We start from the raw sequence: 18,340 nt of genomic DNA, 5'->3' as shown, positions 1-18,340 counted from the left end.
ATACTGTGCCTCATTATACAAATGCTTGAAATGACTTTGGGAATTTCATAAGCAAAGTGAAGAATACTGCTAACACGAGGAAGCTGATATAGTTTTGGATTAGATATGTTTAGATAGATTCAATGTTTGAGCATGATAGGGAAATTATCAACTAGGAGATAATAATTGACATGGAGCCAACCACCTTAATTATGCAAATATATTAATATGAAAATATTGGTTTAATTGGTTTATACACACACAACAAAGGAGATGACTTTCATGTAACTGGTCTCAGTGCCCTAAAAATCCAGGAAATTTAATTAAATACAGAGTATGTATAAAATATTCACCCTTGGGGAGGAAGAAAAAGAAGCCTCTTAGTCACTAAGAGTACTAACACGAACTTTACTGAGGTTAAGAACTTTCAAACTGGGAAAACTCTAGGGAAACTTTTCTTTTTCTAATGTTTTTATTTATTTTTCAGAAAGAGAGAGAGAGAGAGAGAGGAGATGGAGTATGAGCAGGGGAGGAGCAGAGAGAGAGGGAGACACAGGATTTGAATTAGGCTCTAGGCTCTGAGCTGTCAGGACAGAACCCAAGGCGGGACTCAAACTCAGGGACCATGAGATCATGACCTGAGCCAAAGTCAGACACTTAACTGACTGAGGCACCCAGGCGCCCTTAGGGAAAATTTTCTTAATCATCCTAGGAGAATAGAATACTTATAAACCAAATTTCTATTCCTCTTCACTCTTTCTTTTACTCCATCAAATGTCCTGATGTGATAGAACCCGTTTTATTAATTGACGTTTTCTTCTATCTTCACCTATAGTATTTACATAGAATGTTTATTTGCCACTAGTGTGAATGGCCTTTATGACAGCAGAATGAGCTGGTGATACCAGTTTTGCATATGGTTTGACTTGTTCTAGAACAATCCACGTACTTGATTTGTTAAGGTTGTGATACTCTGATCCTTCCAGAATCAACCGTCAGATTTACTAGCCATATAAAAGAGATGCTGTTCCCTCAGCAGGAAAGGCTATCCTAAAGGACGTCTGCCTCTTGGCACCCCTCCCCAAGGAATGCTGTAATGTTAACACACACTTCCCTCAGAGGGAAAGCAATTCAAAGGTAAACAATCAGCTACCTCTCCCAGACATCTGACACATTATGTACAAAGTACCCTCAGTCCTGGAGGCTATTTTGTCAGCCTCAATCTTTAAAGTATATAGCATAATGATTTAAAAGAGCCACCTGACAAGGGCATGGACATGCCTCAACCTTCACTTGGCTACATTTCAAAGAAACTGCACTGGCCATCTGAGCAGCTCTGCTTTATATTCTTCAGAAAAGAAAAACTTCTGAATGAGAAAAAAAAAAATCTACCAGACTAGAAAACATTATGGCTGGTGTGGTTGTGTAACACACAACACACCCAGGCAGTAATGAGCCTGGTTCACATAACGTGAAGGTCAAATGTGAGGTTTTGTTTCTGATTTGGGTTTTCTTATTTACTTTTTTCTTTTGTATGTTTTTTGGATGTTGTTTGGTGTTTTTTACAGTCTGGTTTTTGCATCTGTAAGAGCAGAGTCTGGTTGTGATGGATTTGGGAACATGTGGTGACGTTCCATCAAACCATTTATTGTTTGGATAGTTTGTTCAAGAGTTTCAAGCTATACCGACTGAGCCAGCCAGCCAGTTGCCCCATCTTTCAGATAGTTTGATAAAGATCTGTCCTTAATAGGCCAATATATCTCATTTTCTTATGTTGAAATACAGTTTTGTATTTTAAAACCATTCTTGTAACAGATTAATTTTGAGTGTTACTATCATTTTGTGCCAATTTACGCAACTCCCAAGAAACTGGGTAAAGGTCTAGAAGCTGGTTTCTTCAGGGATTAAAAAAAAAATTATTAGTGGGCTCCTAGGTGGCTCAGTCAGTTAAATGTCCAACTTTTGAGTTTATCTCAGGTCATGATCCCAGGGTAATAGTATGGAGCCCCGAGATGGGCTCTGCACAGACAGTGCTTGGGATTCTCTTTCTCTGTCTGTCTCTCTGCCCCTCCCCAACCCAAGTCCCTACACGTGTGTTTTCTCTCTCTCTCTCTCTCTCTCTCTGTCTCTCTCTCAAAATAAATAAACTTAAAAAATTTTTCCAAGGGAAAAAAAAGCTTTATTAGTGTGTCAGTAGCATTTTCAGCTGTCTCTACTATTGTCATTATGGAAAAACATTGTGAATTTTACCGATTTGGGTTCATTTTTTCCACATGGGCATTCATGATTGCTTCTATAGGTTTTTACCTATGAAGAAAGTAAATTGTTGGAGTAAACTGTGTCTGACTAGAAAAAGGCACGTGAAACTATACAAGATTTGATGTTAGTCTCTAGTTCTTCAACAAAGAGGGCTCTAGCAACCTTCAACAAGTATGGCCAAGATGCTTTGGCCCCACTAGGGTCCTCTTGTGTGTGTCCTACTTAGTTTCTGTCCCATGCTGTTTGGTGTATGCTACCATCAGTACTTCTTGCTTCAAGGATGAATGTGTAAGTTTTGGTTTTTGCATATGCTTGAAAAAACAAAAAAAGTCTTTTAATATGGGGTCTCCATTAATTGATGTCAATGGAAAGCTCAGGCATCATCAGCGTTCCGAAAAGTATTTTGAAAGTAAGCCAATTGATAAGTGCTTGCTTCTCTTTGTCTTTGTGAGATCAAGGATTCCTTCCTCCACAGCTGTACAGGAACCCCCCTAGACAATGAAGTAGATGCTTCAAACTTACTTTGCCTTAAAGGGTTATTTCTTATTTAATGTCTTCATTGAACAGAGCTTTTCCATAGGCCCAATATAACACCCCAAGCCCACAAAGACCATTATTAAAACGAATAATATCACAATTTCTTGATTGGCTGAAAAGAGGTGCATTAGAAAATATGCAGATTTTGAAGTCTTAGCCTTGGTTCAAATTACAGTTCCTCACTTACTGTCTGTGGTTCTTAAACAATGCGCACTTCAGATTTCTGGGCTCCTGTGTAATAGGGATTGCCAAAATAGCTGGCATATTAAACGGTTTTGAAATACATAGTATTGGTGATAGTGACTCTAGAATTGGAAACCTGGCACGAAGTGAAACATAAACTCTAATACCCAAGAATGAAAGCCCTGCTTAGGTTTGCTGTATAGCTAAGTTGTCTCACATGAATGGCCATATCCCAGACAAGTGCTGTCAGAACACTTGGGTGTTGGTCCCCAAATTCCTAAGGTTGGGTTGGAAGTAGCCATAAATCCTGACATGCATGACTTCCTTTAGCCACTGTAGTTCAGATAGCACTTCTCAGCTATTCTGCCTTCATTTGTAGCAAGGTGGGGTCTGGTACAATATGTTTGGGGAAAAAATTGGAGAAGTATGTAGTTGTTATCTTTTGTGCACCCCTAATGTTGGGGGAAAAGACTGTATTAGAGGAGGTGATAAACATCAGATGGTACTTCAAATCTGCAGAAACAAATTAAAAGAACCAGAAATTTCAAGTAAAAGGTTACTATAACCATTTCTATAAATATATCTATTTCCTCTTTCTTCTCTCAGCTTTTATGTTATTTTACAACACATATTATGGAAAGTAATGATAACAATGTATCATTAGATATGTAATATGTATAACAAAAATAGCATAAGAAGGAAGGAAGAGAAAATTGGAATAACATTTCTCTATCTCAGTGGAATTAAGTTAGTGTAAATATCAAGTTGGTTCTGATAAATTAAGATGTATATTGTAAATCTTAGAGCAATCACTAGAAAATAACTTGGAAAAAATAGTGACACATCATTAAAAGAATTTAAATAGTAAAGTATAAAATAGCAAGTTAATACAAAATGATTAAATTTATATTTGATTATAGGAACTATTTCTTTTTTAAAATGTTATTTATTTTTGAAAGAGTGCAAGTGAGGGAGGGGAAGAGATAGGGAGATAGAAGACCCCAAGTGGACTCTGCTCTGAGAGCAGTGAGCCCAATGTGGGGCTTGATCTCACAAACCAAGAGATCATGACCTGACCCAAGTCAGATACTCAACCAACTGAGCCATCCAGGTGTCCCTAGAACTATTTAATGTAACATAAAAACTTTATATGGATATACTTATATTTCTCCTTCCCATTTTTTGTGTTCTTGTTGTAGATTCTAATACCAAGTCATTAATTCCACAATGCATTCATATCATTTTGCTTTAAATAATCAAATATGTTTTAAATAAATTAGAAATTACAATGAGGAAAAATATGTTTTTGCTATCTTTACTATTCCACTTTCCAATACTTTCTACACTTCCAAGTTATGTTTAGTACTCTTTTCCTTCTGCTTCTAGAATTTTCTGTAATACTTCTTGTAGTTCAGGTCTGTCAGCGTTGAAATATACCGATTTTTAAATATGAAAAATGTATTTCCATTTTATTTTCATAAGTTATACTTTGAGTCATTTAATCTGAAGCCTTTTGTAAATTCATGCTTCCTTTGACCCATAGGTCTCTTGGAAGTGAGTTACTTAATTCCTAAATAATGGAAATTTTTCCTAGATGTTTTTCTAAATGTTTTATTGATCGTGATTTCTAATTTAATCCTTCTGTAATCAGAGAACATTGTTTGTATTGTGTCTTTTCCTTCGAACTTACTAAGAATTTTTTCATTACTTATCATATGATTTATCTTAGTGACCATATGCTAAACCCTTGGTATAATTTGTTTGCTGCAGGTGTTATGGATTGTGTAGTATAAATACCAATTAGATCAAGATGGCTAGTGCTCTTCTTTACATTTCTTTACATTATCTGGGAACTTTTTATTTTAATGTTCATTAGTTAAGAGCGGCGTGTGAAACTCTCTTCCTCTGATTTTGGGACCATTTTTTTCTTTAATTATGTCAAATTTGCTTCTTGTGTTTAAACTATATTTAAACACAGCCATATTCTTCTTTATCTCTGGAAAAACTCTTTTTCTTAAAAAATCTATTTTTCTGCATATTAAAATAGGCACACCGGCTTTCTAATGCTTACTGATTACAAAGAACATTTTTCCATCCACATACTTTGAGCCTATCTGTACTCTTTATTTAATTACATCTCAGCAACTAGTTGATTCCCTGTTTATCTAGTCTGACCATCTCTGTCTTAAAATGTAATAATTATACTCTGTTAACATTTAATATTATTATTGATAGAGTAACATTTTGGTTAACATTTTATTAACAGTTTTCTGATTTATTCATCTGTGCTTTGTTACCTGTTCCCTCGCTCATGCCTTATTTGAGATTATTTAAATATTTAAAAAAAAATCCATTCTCATTTATTAGTTGCCTTTTTAAGCTTTATCTCTGTGCATCTTTTTGGTTGCTCCAGGATTTATAATACATATCTTTACTTTTTCACAGTCTAACTGTTGTAAATTATCATCCCACCCCACATAAAAATATAGGGAATTTGTTTATTCCCTCCACCTGAAAACTTTTATTCTATGGTTTGTCATATGTAGTAAATTTAATATATTATAATTCCCAAAAGAAAGTATAAATTTTGCTTTAAATAAAACTTTGAAATTTAGGTAGTTTAGAATAAACATTTAAATATTTTCTTTTTTTTTTTTTCTTTTGGAATCTCTACACCCAATGTGGGGCTTTAACCCACAACCCCAAGATCAGGAGTCAAATGCTCTACCCACTGAGCCAGCCAGGTACCCATAAACAGTTTCTTTTATATTTACACAGGTATTTGCACCACCAAAACTGTGTTCCATGAAGATTCAATGTTTTCTCTTGTTCATTTTCCTCAGACTAAAGATCTGTTACCATCTATTGTACTGTCAATCGGCTATTGACAACTTGCTTTGTTTTCTACTACCCAAAAAGTGTGTTGATTTTGCCTTAATTATTGATGAATATTTTTGAAGGCTGTATATTTCTGAGTTGATGGGTTTATTATTTTTTTTTCACCACTTGAAAAATGCTGGCCCACTGTCTTCTGGCTTACACAGTTTCCAATGAAAAGTCTTAAGCCATTTTAATTGTTTGCCCCCCTCTATACATGTTTCGTTTTTCCCTAGATGCCTTTAAGATTTTCTTTTTATCTTTAGTTTTATGGGGCAGAGTATGCCGTGCATAAATTTGGTTTCTTCCTTTTTAATCCTGTTTAAGGTATGCTATATTTCTGAATATTATAAATTTGTACCTGCCATTAAATTTTAAAATTTTTGGTCATAAATTTAACTATGTTTTTTCTGCTCCCTAGTTCCTCTTCTCTTTTAGGACCCTATTACATATATGTTATAAGTTTTTCTATTGTTCCGCTAACACTTGAGGCCATATTTTTTTTTCAATATTTTCCCTCTTTTTATTTTAAGTTACTTAACTTCTATTGATCTCTTGTCAAATTCACTGATTATTTCCTTAACCATTTCCATAATCTTATTAAGGCCATCCTATTCATTTTTTGTTTAAAAACACTTCATTTTTAAAATTCCCATTTGACTATTTTTTTAATATTTTCTACTTATTTGCCCAGAATTCCTAATATTTCATTCATTACAAACATACTTTTTCTCATTTAAATGATGAGAGTTATATTAGCCATTTTAAATTCCTTGTTTTTCTGTTTTCTCCCATAAATCTCTGCCTGGTGCCAAGACTCCATCACTACAATGACTTCTCGATAACAGATGATCTTTACCCAGACACAACCTTACTCACCTTGGATTTAGCTGCCTCTGTTTTTGTAACTCCCTTATATGTTCCCCCAACTGATCAATGTTGATATCTCCATGCCCTTACTCATCAGGAAGAAGCTACAGAAGATGAGGCCTTCCATCTTCAGCAACCTTAAGATTTAAGGGTCAAAATTGTTCAGGGTGGATATGATGAAGGAGTGTAAAGTGCAAGCTAGCATATACCACCTTCTCCCCCAAGGTGGGATATGTGTGATATTCCTTAGGCACTCCTGGTTGCCAAAGGACAGAGGAAAGGAAGGAAAACAAATGGCCAACTGATAGAGATCACAGCCGTAGAGGACCTGGGTCTACATCAGTTTACAGCTATTTTAGTAAATTATAAGTAAAAGGCAATTTTATCAATTGCATAATCTCCAGAAACCTATAGACTCAGCTTCCTGGATCCCCAACATCACCCCTCCATAGTGATATGGCGAACAAAGGCAAGGAAGAAATGGCAGATAAAATTAAATTTCCTCATAACCTGAAGCCCATCGACAAATACTTGAGGCAAATACAGAGGATAGCATTTCTCCAGGAACCCCCTCCAGTCCTAATGTTAATGCCTTACTAGAGGGAAAACAACCTTAGCTTGACAATAGCAAGGCCTCAGGTAATTTAGGAGTCCTCTTAGCATATCAAAGTCCCTCTGGGGGCCTCCCTTTTGACTTTACCTCCCCATCTCCATTGTATAAAACCAGCCATTCTTCACAACCCCCCGCGCAGACACAGAATTTGTATTTTATTGTATTCCTCTGAAAAGCATTGACATTTTTGGTTAGCAGTCAATTTACTCAATTACACTTAAATTGGAAGCCTTCACTCTCACCTCTAATGAGGCAAGTTATACTTCAGTTATTTCTGTTGTCCTAACTTGAGGTGTTTGAAGTCTGCTTTGCACAGGTGTGGTTCAGGGCATCACCAGAGACTTGGACAGAGATGACAAACATTATCTGGGCTACCCTTCCAGGAATCTTTCCTTCCCAGAATTACATCTTTACATTTCTGATGCCATGACCAGATTGGGAATTTTGTCTTCTGGCTTCTCAGACTAGCAGTACAGATTTTCTATCAGATCTCTAGATACACCTCTTACACTGAGACTATGTTACATCTTCAGACAATGAGCATGTATGTAGAATTCCCCTGTGTTAGTCCCTTCTTCCAAGATTTTACTCTTTTCCAAAATATGTAATGTGTTTTCCCCTCAACTTCTAATAAAATTCTCTATCACTGGTTTGTAGCAATTTGATTATGATATTATTAGCACGGTTTTCTTTATACTTGTTATGGCTAGGTCACTGAGAGTTTTGAATCTGTGGATTAAATTTTAATCAAGTCTTATAATATCCAGCCATTAATTTGTCAATTTGTTTTTGCTCTTCCCTTTTTATGGAACTCTAATTACACATTTGTTTGCTAGACTTCTTTATGTTGTCTTACAGCTAAATGATACTAAGTTCTTTTCTCCAGTCTGTTTTTTTTTTCTTAGCTGTGTTTTATTTTAGATAGTTTTTCATTCTTAGATCTTAAGCTCATGAAAACATTTTTGCAGCATCTGATCTGATTTTAAACCTCTTCAGTAAATATCTCATTTCAGCTATTGAAATTTTCATTCTTAGAATTTCTATTTATTTTTCTATCCTTCTTATCTCTATTTACTTTGTTTATTTTCCTTTATTATGTTCACTTTCTCTTCCCTTAAACAATATGATTACAATAGCTTTTTTATTATAGCATCATTTATTTATTTTTTAAAAGTTTTTATTTAAATTATAATTAGTTAACATATAGTGGCTTGTAGTAGCGTTTTAATGCTTTTGTCTGCTAATTCTTTCTTTGCTATTATTTTATATCTGTTCTTAATAACTGCCTTTTGTTACCTAGTTATGGCTCACATTTTCCTGACTCTGAAAAGCTAGTAATTTTTCACAGGATCCTGAATACTGTGACCTTATATTGTTATCCTTCTGGATTTTGTGGTTTTCCTTTTTTAAATATCTTTTTTTAATGTTTATTTATTTTTGAGAGAGACAGGGCACAAGCAGGGGAGGGGCAGAGAGAGAGGGAGACAGAAAATCTGAAGCAGGCTTCAGGCTCTGAGCTGTCAGCACAGAGCCTGACATGGGGCTTCAACCAATGAACCATGAGATCATGACCTGAGCTGAAGTCCTTAGAAGCTTAACCGACTGAGCCACCCAGGCGCCTCTATTGTTTTCCTTTAATGGTTGCTGGCTTTGTTCTGGTGGACAGTTAGGTACCCACAGCTTGATTGGATCTTTTGAGGTTAATTTCCAAACTTTGTTTGTGTAGGTCTCAAATAACCTTTACTCTTGGGATGTTTTAGTCTTACTACAAGAACCAGCCCCATCTATAGTTCGTACTAAATTTTTCAGATGATCATCAAGAAATTTCCATTCTGGCTGGTGAGAACTTGAATGATTCTTAGTTCACTGTAAGCTCTGAGGACAATTTCACACACAAAATGGTAGACATTATGTTGTATAACTTTATGGATTTTTCTATTCTACATATATGCACTTTTATATTCAAGAGATTGATGGAACTTTTTAAATCATTTCCTTCTCCCTAGAACTATGCCATATAACTTCCTACTAGTTCACACTTGCTGACTTCTCAATTTCTAGACTTCTTCTCAACACAGCAAGACCTCTATTTTGCATGTAGAATTCTCTCTCTCTGCTCTATAGTCCATAATATGTCCACAGTCAGAAGACAAGGGTGATCTTAAGTTTTACTTCATTTGTTTCCTTTCTTTCAGAGATCAAGTCCTGCACTGCCTGTGCTTCGAAGTCTGAAAATTGTTGTTTCATATATTTTGTCCAAGTTTCTATTTTTTTTCAAAATGGGAGGTTAAATATTGTCCCTGTCACTCCATTATCTCTTTAGAGTTTTAACTGTTATTTACTCTAGTTGACAAGAGGTAATATGAGCAAACATGATGATATAAAGAGGGGAAATGATATGTGTTGAGAGTCTCCTATGTGCAAAACCCCATATTTAGTCATTAATATCATATCTCATTAAAATTGCAAAGCAGAAAAGAGGACTGCTTAAATACATTTATTGACTGATTTACTGGTATCTTCTACTAACTAGATCATTAACAAAGAGCGCAAACCCTGAGGATCTTCATGTTTGAATAAGAGTTTGCTTTTATATTCATATGATACTAGAAAGAGAAACTTCAAAACATAAATCCTCATACCTAGTAAATAAGATAGACAATAGTCAATGAATATCCTTGATAGCCTGATAATGACTGAGCTAAGTAATTAATTTTATTTTTTGCCTTTGTTGGTTATTGTAACTCCAGATACCAGACCTAATTAAATCAAGAGAAAGCAAATTTCTATCTGATATGCAAAAGAAGACCCAGCTGTATCATGCCCACACAAAGAAAAATTTCTTTTGGGTCTCTTTCAAGAGCTTTAACAAGTCTTTTAAGATACAGGTAAACAAATTTGAACAGTTTCTGCCACACATACACATATTACGGTAACGCTACCTTACATATTAGAGTGCTTTAATTTGTTGTAAGATCATACTACAAACTGGGACACCTGACTAGCTCAGTCGGTTATGTGTCTGACTCTTGGTTTTAGCTCAGGTCATGATCTCACGGTTCTTGAGTTCAAGACCCACATCAGATTCTGTGCTGACAGTGTGGAGCCTGCTTGGGATTCTGTTGTCTCCCTCTCTTTCTCTGCCCCTCCCCCACTCACACTGCCTCTGTCTCTCTCAAAAATAAATTAACATGGGGCGTCTGAGTGGCTTAGTCGGTTAAGCCTCCGACTTTCGCTTAGGTCATGATCTCGCGGTTCGTGGGTTCTAGCCCCGCGTCGGGCTCTGTGCTGACTGCCAGCTCTGAGCCTGTAGCCTGTTTCGGAGTCTGTGACTAACCTCTCTCTCTGACCCTCCCCTGCTCATGCTGTCTCTCTCTCTCTCCCAGAAATAAATAAAAACTTTTTTTAAAAAATTAATTAATTAATTAACTTAAAAAAAGATCATATTACAAATTTATTGGATAGCCATATAGTCACATCAAATATTAAGTACATGACTTTAGAGTGTTATTAAAATATTTTATTTTTAATATATATATCACATGAATTTTGGAATTTTTTAAGATCACCTTATATCAGAGATTGTCTTTATTATTGAAGTCTTATTGGGACATAGTCACTCCCATTTATTTATATTTCTTTGGATGTTTTCATGCTATAATAGTAGACTTGAGTACTTGTAGCAGAAGCTGTGTGGCCTACACAGTCTAAAATATTTACTATCTGACCCTTAACAACAGAAAAAAAAAATTGTCCAGACTTGACTTAAATGTATGTAGCAGTAGAAGGAAAAGGTTAGGGAATGGAAAGGAAATGGTGGGGAATGAGCAATCCAAAGTTCTTTTTTTGGTCCCCATTGAAAGAAATGGAAGAGAGAGTAGGAAAAGAACAGTTTCCACGTGGTAATTATACATATTATGCTTTGATCCTGTGTCTGTCTCCCTTAGAATTGTAAATAAAAGATAATTTTTAGCATCTGGAAGAGAATCTAGAGAGCATTTAGAATTTTACCAAACTCCCTAAATCCTGCTGAGTTCTTATTTCATTCATGTGAAATAATATTGTAATATTTTTTTACAGGATTAATATAAGACCAAGATTAAATGAATAGTGTATATGAAACTGTTTTCTACACACCAATGCCTCCTGTCAGTAGGTACTCAATATAATTTATGGCACATACTAGTTATCTAGAGCCCCCCTCATTTTATAGAAGAGGAAACCAAGGCAGAGAGATTAGAGTGATGGGGCAAGATCACTCTATAAATTTGTTGTGAATCGATTCACATTTTGTATTCCTCTTGCAACATAATTTACACTGCTCCTTCTTCCTTCTTCCACTGCTCTCTCCCCCTTGCCTAGCTTTGGGCTGAAAAAGATTTCCTCAACCCTACTCAACCTCCCATCTAGCATATGAGAATAATTGTATCCTCATAGACATTTGGCTTGAAACACTCATGGTTGGTTTGGTCTGGTTTTTTTTTTTTTTTTCCTTTTTCATATATTTTGTCAGATTTGGGTTTTGAGGGTCATTTTCTTGGATTTTGATGTTTGGGTGCATGTGTGTGTGTGTGTGTGTGTGTGTGTGTGTTGTTGTTGTTGTTCTGTTTTTTGCTTCTTTAGAGTCTAGAGAATGAAAGGAATCACCCACATCTTAGATCACCCACATCTTATATAGAAACATGTCATAATTAACATTTGAAACCTATGCAAAGTTAAGTGGATCTTAGCTGAAATATAAACATATATGTATGTATGTGCTTTTATGTGAGTATACATACATGTATATTTTGCAAATAGATGCTTAAATACTGCTTTACCTTCCTTTACGTGAATATAGATTGGTGTTACCCCCAAATTAATATCAAATCTAAATGTCTCTTCTCAACATATTTTTTAAAAGGCTTGAGATCATTTCCTTTTAAATTATAGAGTTTATCTCTAGATATACTTTTAACCATTAGAACCACACAGAAAAATCCAGCTGAAATACAAGATAATCCCTTTATAGCCTGCACCAAGGGCACTTGAAGACTTTGCTAGTGAAATGGGATATTTTAGTTATTGTATCTTCATTATCTATAACGCCTGTAGTGCCTGGGGCTTGTTGTTGGTACTCAATTGTTTAGCAAATGAATATTTTTCTCCCATGAGTTATTCTTTCCTATCTATCTCCTACCAAAAAAAAAAAAAAAAAAAAAGGGAAACGACTTTAAAAATTACATCTTTCAAGCAAACTCTTTAAAATCTTTATGAAAGTTCAAAAACATTTTAAAGCATTTTAATTTGTTTTGTTCTTTCTGTACTTGATGCCAAAGGCATGATGTTGCCTGCCTCTGCTTGCTTACAGGTAGAGGCAACTTGAATCCGTCTAGTGGAGGACGCCAGGAGAGGTAAGAGAGAGCAGGAGATGGAGATGCCATCTCAGAACCCGACTGTACATCTCCTTGTCACAGATCTCTTTTCGAGTGGCGTACGTGGTAGTTTAGTTCCAACTCTCTACTGGTTAGAGTAACAATAATAAAAGAGGAATGAATGTCCTAACAGTTTGTAGGTGGGTGGGCTCCGCCAGACCTGAAGAACCCACAGTGTTCTCCACTTGAGCCCAGTTCTGTCTGAATCACTTTTGTTCCCAGGAGCAGTTGTCTTTCTACTGGGAAAAGAGTGAGCCTATCAATACTTACTAACAATGGAGGCTTGCTGCTCACTCAAAAATCATTTAGATTCCTATTGTTGGCATTTGTTGATAAGTGTTTACCTATGTAAAATAGTCAGCAGTGAACTAAGTCACCTAGGGATCTGAATGTGCAGTAATGCTAATGAAAAGAAAATCTAGGTTAAGGAGGAATCACCGGTGTACGGCACATGGCTGGGTTATACATGGTTTTATATTTTAAAGTTTTCATCTTCTGAAATTAAGGGCTAAATAAAGGGCACAAATGAATGCAGCATGTGGGCAAGGCTTAGAAAAATTTAAAATGTAAACAGGGACAAATGATAATGTCACATACATAAAATGGGATTTATAAGCCAAAGGGATATCCTTTTTAAGGAAAAGTAACTCAGTTCACTTCTCTTAACTTGGAAGTATTTGTTACAAGAATTTTTATTGCTGAACAAATAATATATATCAAATTTCAATTTTATTAAAAATGAAATATGAGAAAATTTTCAATTTTGGAAAAATATCAGCCACAAACTGTAATCCACGAGCCAAATTTTATTTTTGTGACACTTTATAGTCCATATCTATAAGTATGCAGGTTCTTGTCACTGACAATTATTAAATATGCACATACTATATAATTCTTCTGTAATTAATTCACTATGAATTTAAATCTGAACTGTTTTGATGAGAAGATACTTTCTGTATGGTACTTTTGGATTATTGAAATGTGGCCGTATTTTTCAAAATTTCATTGACAATCGATGCTCTCTACCTTTTTATCCTGACACAAAAATGTCTTTACATAGTCATCATTGATATTGACTTATCAAACATGGTGGGGTTTGGGAAATAAGTGCGTATGTTTCTTAAGGCCGTCTCAAAGGTAGGTGTGGCTGGCATTCCCTGGCATGGATTTTCTGGTAGGTGACATGCCAAGCTCTTAAGACAAAAGTAATTCTATCCAAGGTAAGTTAGTTACTCTTTGCCAGTTAAAATTGTCTTTTCAAAGGAAGATTTGAATCTACGTATATTTTAACTATTTTGAGAACAGGACTACAAGAAGTACAAGTTAAATGATTTACTCTACTTTCTAACACAAAGTGAAAGAAAATGCTGAGTGAGAGTAAGAGAAAAATACACTGGTGTTATAATGGCACGGCTAGGAAAGGAAATTTACCTTGTTTACACTGAAAAGAGATGGGCAACGGAGTAGTTATTGAACATTGTGTTTTTCCTATATAGTGTTACCCTTTCCTCTATTGTGTACATTACACAGGAAGAGGAAAAAAAACAATCACTGTGTCGTAGCTGTGTATTCAACTACACTTTTTGTATCAAGTACTTAATTTAGCTAAGTGGTGATGTTGAAGAAAACATTTCTCAAAGTCTGGTTGGCAGGTTAGAATATCTTCCTCAGAAGCACAAGGATAATATGTTTTCAGTTCATGTAGATGATGTTGGGTAATATAGAATTATATTCCTCTGTGCAATAAGACATAGAAACCTATTTATTTAAAAATGAGTATTACTTTGGTAGCACTACATTTCTGGCTAATGACATCATGATCTTCTCAAGGGTTTAGGTTTAATCTGACTACAATTGACTGACAGCTTGTTTAACTTTCATTTTTTATTCCTCTTTTTTTCCAAGTATATTGCTTTAAATGTATTGGTGATATTCTTTAAATCACAGCAACTCTAATGTAGTTTACAAAGTGTGCTAAGCCAGGGTTGGTTCCCTCTCTTGGTCCTTAACAATTTGTGTAAGTTACATTTATTACACCATTAACATGACACAATTATCATTCTAATTAGTTGCAGATGTGACTAGCAATTATGTACGTAGCTTCTCCTCCTTTAAGATCTAGTTTTAACAAGTCCCCAAATAATACACTCCCCCCTCCAAAAAAAATATGTACACTTCTTTGATTGGAAAATCCTGCCTCAATGTTGTAACACTGTAAAATTCTCAGTCCCATTAGGATTAAAATGAAAGAGACAAACTGGACTCATGAATCTGAGTCTTCTCTTTCAGGCCACCGAACACCCCACTTCTTTGTGTTCATACCCCTAAGAGATTTGCAGGCAGTTATCATGTTCCTACTTAGTTATTGCATAGCCGTGCTATACATACTCTTTTAATCTTTTTTCATGCAGAAAGTCAAACCCTTCTTTCTGATGTTCTCTGAACTCTTTCCAATACTTTTATATATTTTAAAATAGCATTCTAGTGTTGACAATATGTCCATTGTTTTCTATTCTAGAAAGCTTTTCATGGAGCCAGAGCGACATACTGGGTTCTTTAGATAGACTTTATTTCAGAGAGGACATGTAAATAATAGCAGAATTACTACAAATTATTGCCAAAGTGACAATGGGTGGGGGATGTAGGGAATTTTGATTTCACTTACTTTCCTACCTTTGTGGGTTATAGGGAAAGGTAGTTTTAAAGTCACATTTAGTTTAATTTCTTTTTCTTTAAATGTATGTGAGGACGAGTTCTATGATATTTAATGAATACCTTCCAAATGCCCAGTGGGTAAGTTTGTTTTTCATCAGGTTTTACAGATGAAAGTCTAACTTCTAAATGTATGCTTTCCCATCCATTTATCTTTGCCTCCTCATATTTAATGCAAACTCGACAATGTCATGGTTTTGCAGTGAAATCAACACATTGTACCTTGTTCCATCAAGAGAATTTGAAATTATTTATCTTACTTGACAGAGGAGAAGGGAATTTTTATTTTACTGTGCTTTACGCTTTATGAAATGGAACATATAAGTTTCTCTACTTTCTGCCTCCTTCTTTCCCCAAAGAATTCCAAGTTTTTCCAGTTGTGCCTATGTAACACACCATCTCTCGTACCATTTCAATTCACAATGCAGACTGCAGAGCTGTTGGCCCAGTTTCCATGGCTGTGTTTGTTAATCATCCCCAGTAATTTGGTGCAAAGAGAGATGAGTGAGGATAACAAGGAGACTGGAGTAGAATCTCTCATGTGAATACAGTGTTAGTGAGTGGGAGGCTGGGACTTTCCTATTCCTGTAAGAACCAATTTCGTGGATATAAAAGACAGTGGCTCTATTAGCACTCTGCCTGAAGATGTGTAATTATAACCATCATCATTACTACCCCATAGTTCCCCAGAAAGAAGACTGAACGAAGGACCTTAAATCACTTGACAAAACCTCCGTTGATGAAAACAGTTGCCACAGATCTCTCTGCAATAGGGCACCAACGCATTACAGACCTCATCTTTCTGACTCACTATTCTTCAGAGGTGGTTCAGTCCTATCAGAATAAGATGAGAGCTGCACCGCTAATCAAAGTTAAAACCAAAGACAAGATAAACAGGCAGAGTAGGATTGAATAGTAAGAAAGAGCCAACAGTTTGAAACAGTGTAGTTGGAAACTTTAAAATGGGGATGTATTTCCTTGTATGATGGTGTGATCAGGGAGGGCATGCCTACTGACAGTTTCTGTCTCACTCCTATATGCAGACTTTGGGTGCAGGAAAATAAAGCATTCAAAGTACTATCTGAAGTTTTCAGTTTTATCAAAATGTTTTAGTTGTGGAGAAATAGTCAAAATCTTATCATCTTTTCATAACTAATAAAAAAAAGCCTCTAAAAATATTTTGTGGAGTGAAATCTCATTCCTTTAGGGTGGTGAGCAGGTAAACATATGAACAAAACTTATATAGAAAGTTGGGCTTATTACTCAGGGGTGTCATCTCATAAGTCAACTTAGAAGTTTCATAGGACTGCACAGAGATTTAATTATGAAGCTACAGACACTTCCTCTGGCTTTCTGTTTTGGAGTTTCTTGTTTGTTTGTTTCCTGTTGATAAGCAGATTATTTAAAAAAAATAAAAGTCCACATTTTTCATGAAAGGATATTCTTTTTTTAATAACAATAATCTACAGTTTATTCATAAACAGCTTCAGAGAAGACATTTTACTTTCTCAGTAATTATACAAATGCATGGCACTGAATCATGTATATGGAAACACTTAATAGCTGAGTGTGCTGTGATTCTATCTGATTTGAATTCCTTAGATTCTGACAAATGAAAGGTATTTATTTTACCTCACTGATTCCAATTTTTTTTACTGAATGGTACAATCTGTATATTCAAGCTCCTTAAATTCAACAAGTATACCTTCTCAAATTCAATGTGCCCTAAACCCAAATCATGTTTTCACCCTCAGAGTAGTAATCTTCTAAAAGAAATATCTCATTCTGCTACAAGTCTCCCATTATTGCTATTTTCCTAAGGTTTTAAGTCTTAGGAAATGGTATCTGTCTTTCTCTGCCAGGCTTATTTCACTCAGCATAACACCCTTGAATTCCATCCACATTGCTACACATGGCCAGATTTCATTCTTTCTCATTGCCATGTAGTGTTCCATTGTATAGATAAATCACATCTTGATCCATTCATCAGTTGATGGACACTTAGGCTCTTTCCATGATTTGGCTGTTGCTGTGAGTGCTGCTGTGAACATTGGGGTACATGTGCCCCTATGCATCAGCACTCCTGTATCCCTTGGGTAAATTCCTAGCAGTGCTATTGCTGGGTCATAGGGGAGTTCTATTGTTAATTTTTTGAGGAACCCTCACACTGTTTTCCAGAGGGGCTGCACCAGGTTACATTCCCACCAACAGTGTAGGAGGGTGCCCGCTTCTCCAAATCTTCGCCAGCATCTATAGTCTCCTGATTTGTTCATTTTCGCCACTCTGACCAGCGTGAGGTGGTAACTCAGTGTGGTTTTGATTTGTATTTCCCTGACGGTGAGTGACATTTGATGTGTCTGTTGGCCATCTGTATGTCCTCTTTGGAGAAGAGTCTGTTCATGTCTTCTGCCCATTTCTTGACTGGATTATTTGTTTTTCAGGTGTGGAGTTTGGTGAGTTCCTTATAGATTCTGGATACCAGCCTTTTATCTGATATGTCATTTGCAACTATCTTTTTCCATTCCATTGGTTGCCTTTTAGTTTTATGGATTGTTTCCTTTGCCATGCAGAAGCTTTTTATCTTGATGAGGTCCCAGTAGTTCATTTTTGCTCTTGATTCCCTTGCCTTTGGGGATGTGTCAAGTAAGAAATTGCTGCAGTTGAGGTCAAGGAGGTTGTTTCCTGCTTTCTCCTCTAGGGTTTTCATGGTTTCCTGTCTCACATTCAGGTCCTCCATCCATTTTGAGTTTATTTTTGTGTCTGGTGTAGGAAAGGATAGTCTTGATGCAATTCTTTTCCTTCTTTTTCTGTTCTTTCTTTTTTCTTCCTTTCTTCTTTCCTTCCCTCTTTCCTTCCTTCCTTCCCTCCCACCTCCTTCCCTTCCTTCTCTCTTTCT

At 35.7% G+C, this 18,340-nt stretch overlaps 1 long non-coding RNA gene across 4 annotated transcripts in view; it reads left to right on the top strand.

The window, feature by feature from the left end:
* Positions 1-18,340, top strand: part of LOC144243790 (uncharacterized) — a 537,988-nt gene that overhangs the window by 432,242 nt on the left and 87,406 nt on the right. For all 4 annotated transcript variants that reach the window (XR_013338774.1, XR_013338772.1, XR_013338773.1 and 1 more), the window contains one exon: positions 12,669-12,711. This is a non-coding gene — a long non-coding RNA (uncharacterized LOC144243790). The remainder of the gene's footprint in view (positions 1-12,668; positions 12,712-18,340) is intronic.

Source organism: Crocuta crocuta, unplaced genomic scaffold (assembly GCF_008692635.1).
Source record: "Crocuta crocuta isolate KB4526 unplaced genomic scaffold, BGI_CrCroc_1.0 scaffold448, whole genome shotgun sequence".
Classification (NCBI taxonomy): Eukaryota; Metazoa; Chordata; class Mammalia; order Carnivora; family Hyaenidae; genus Crocuta; species Crocuta crocuta.
This window is presented reverse-complemented; position numbering and strand designations above follow the sequence as displayed.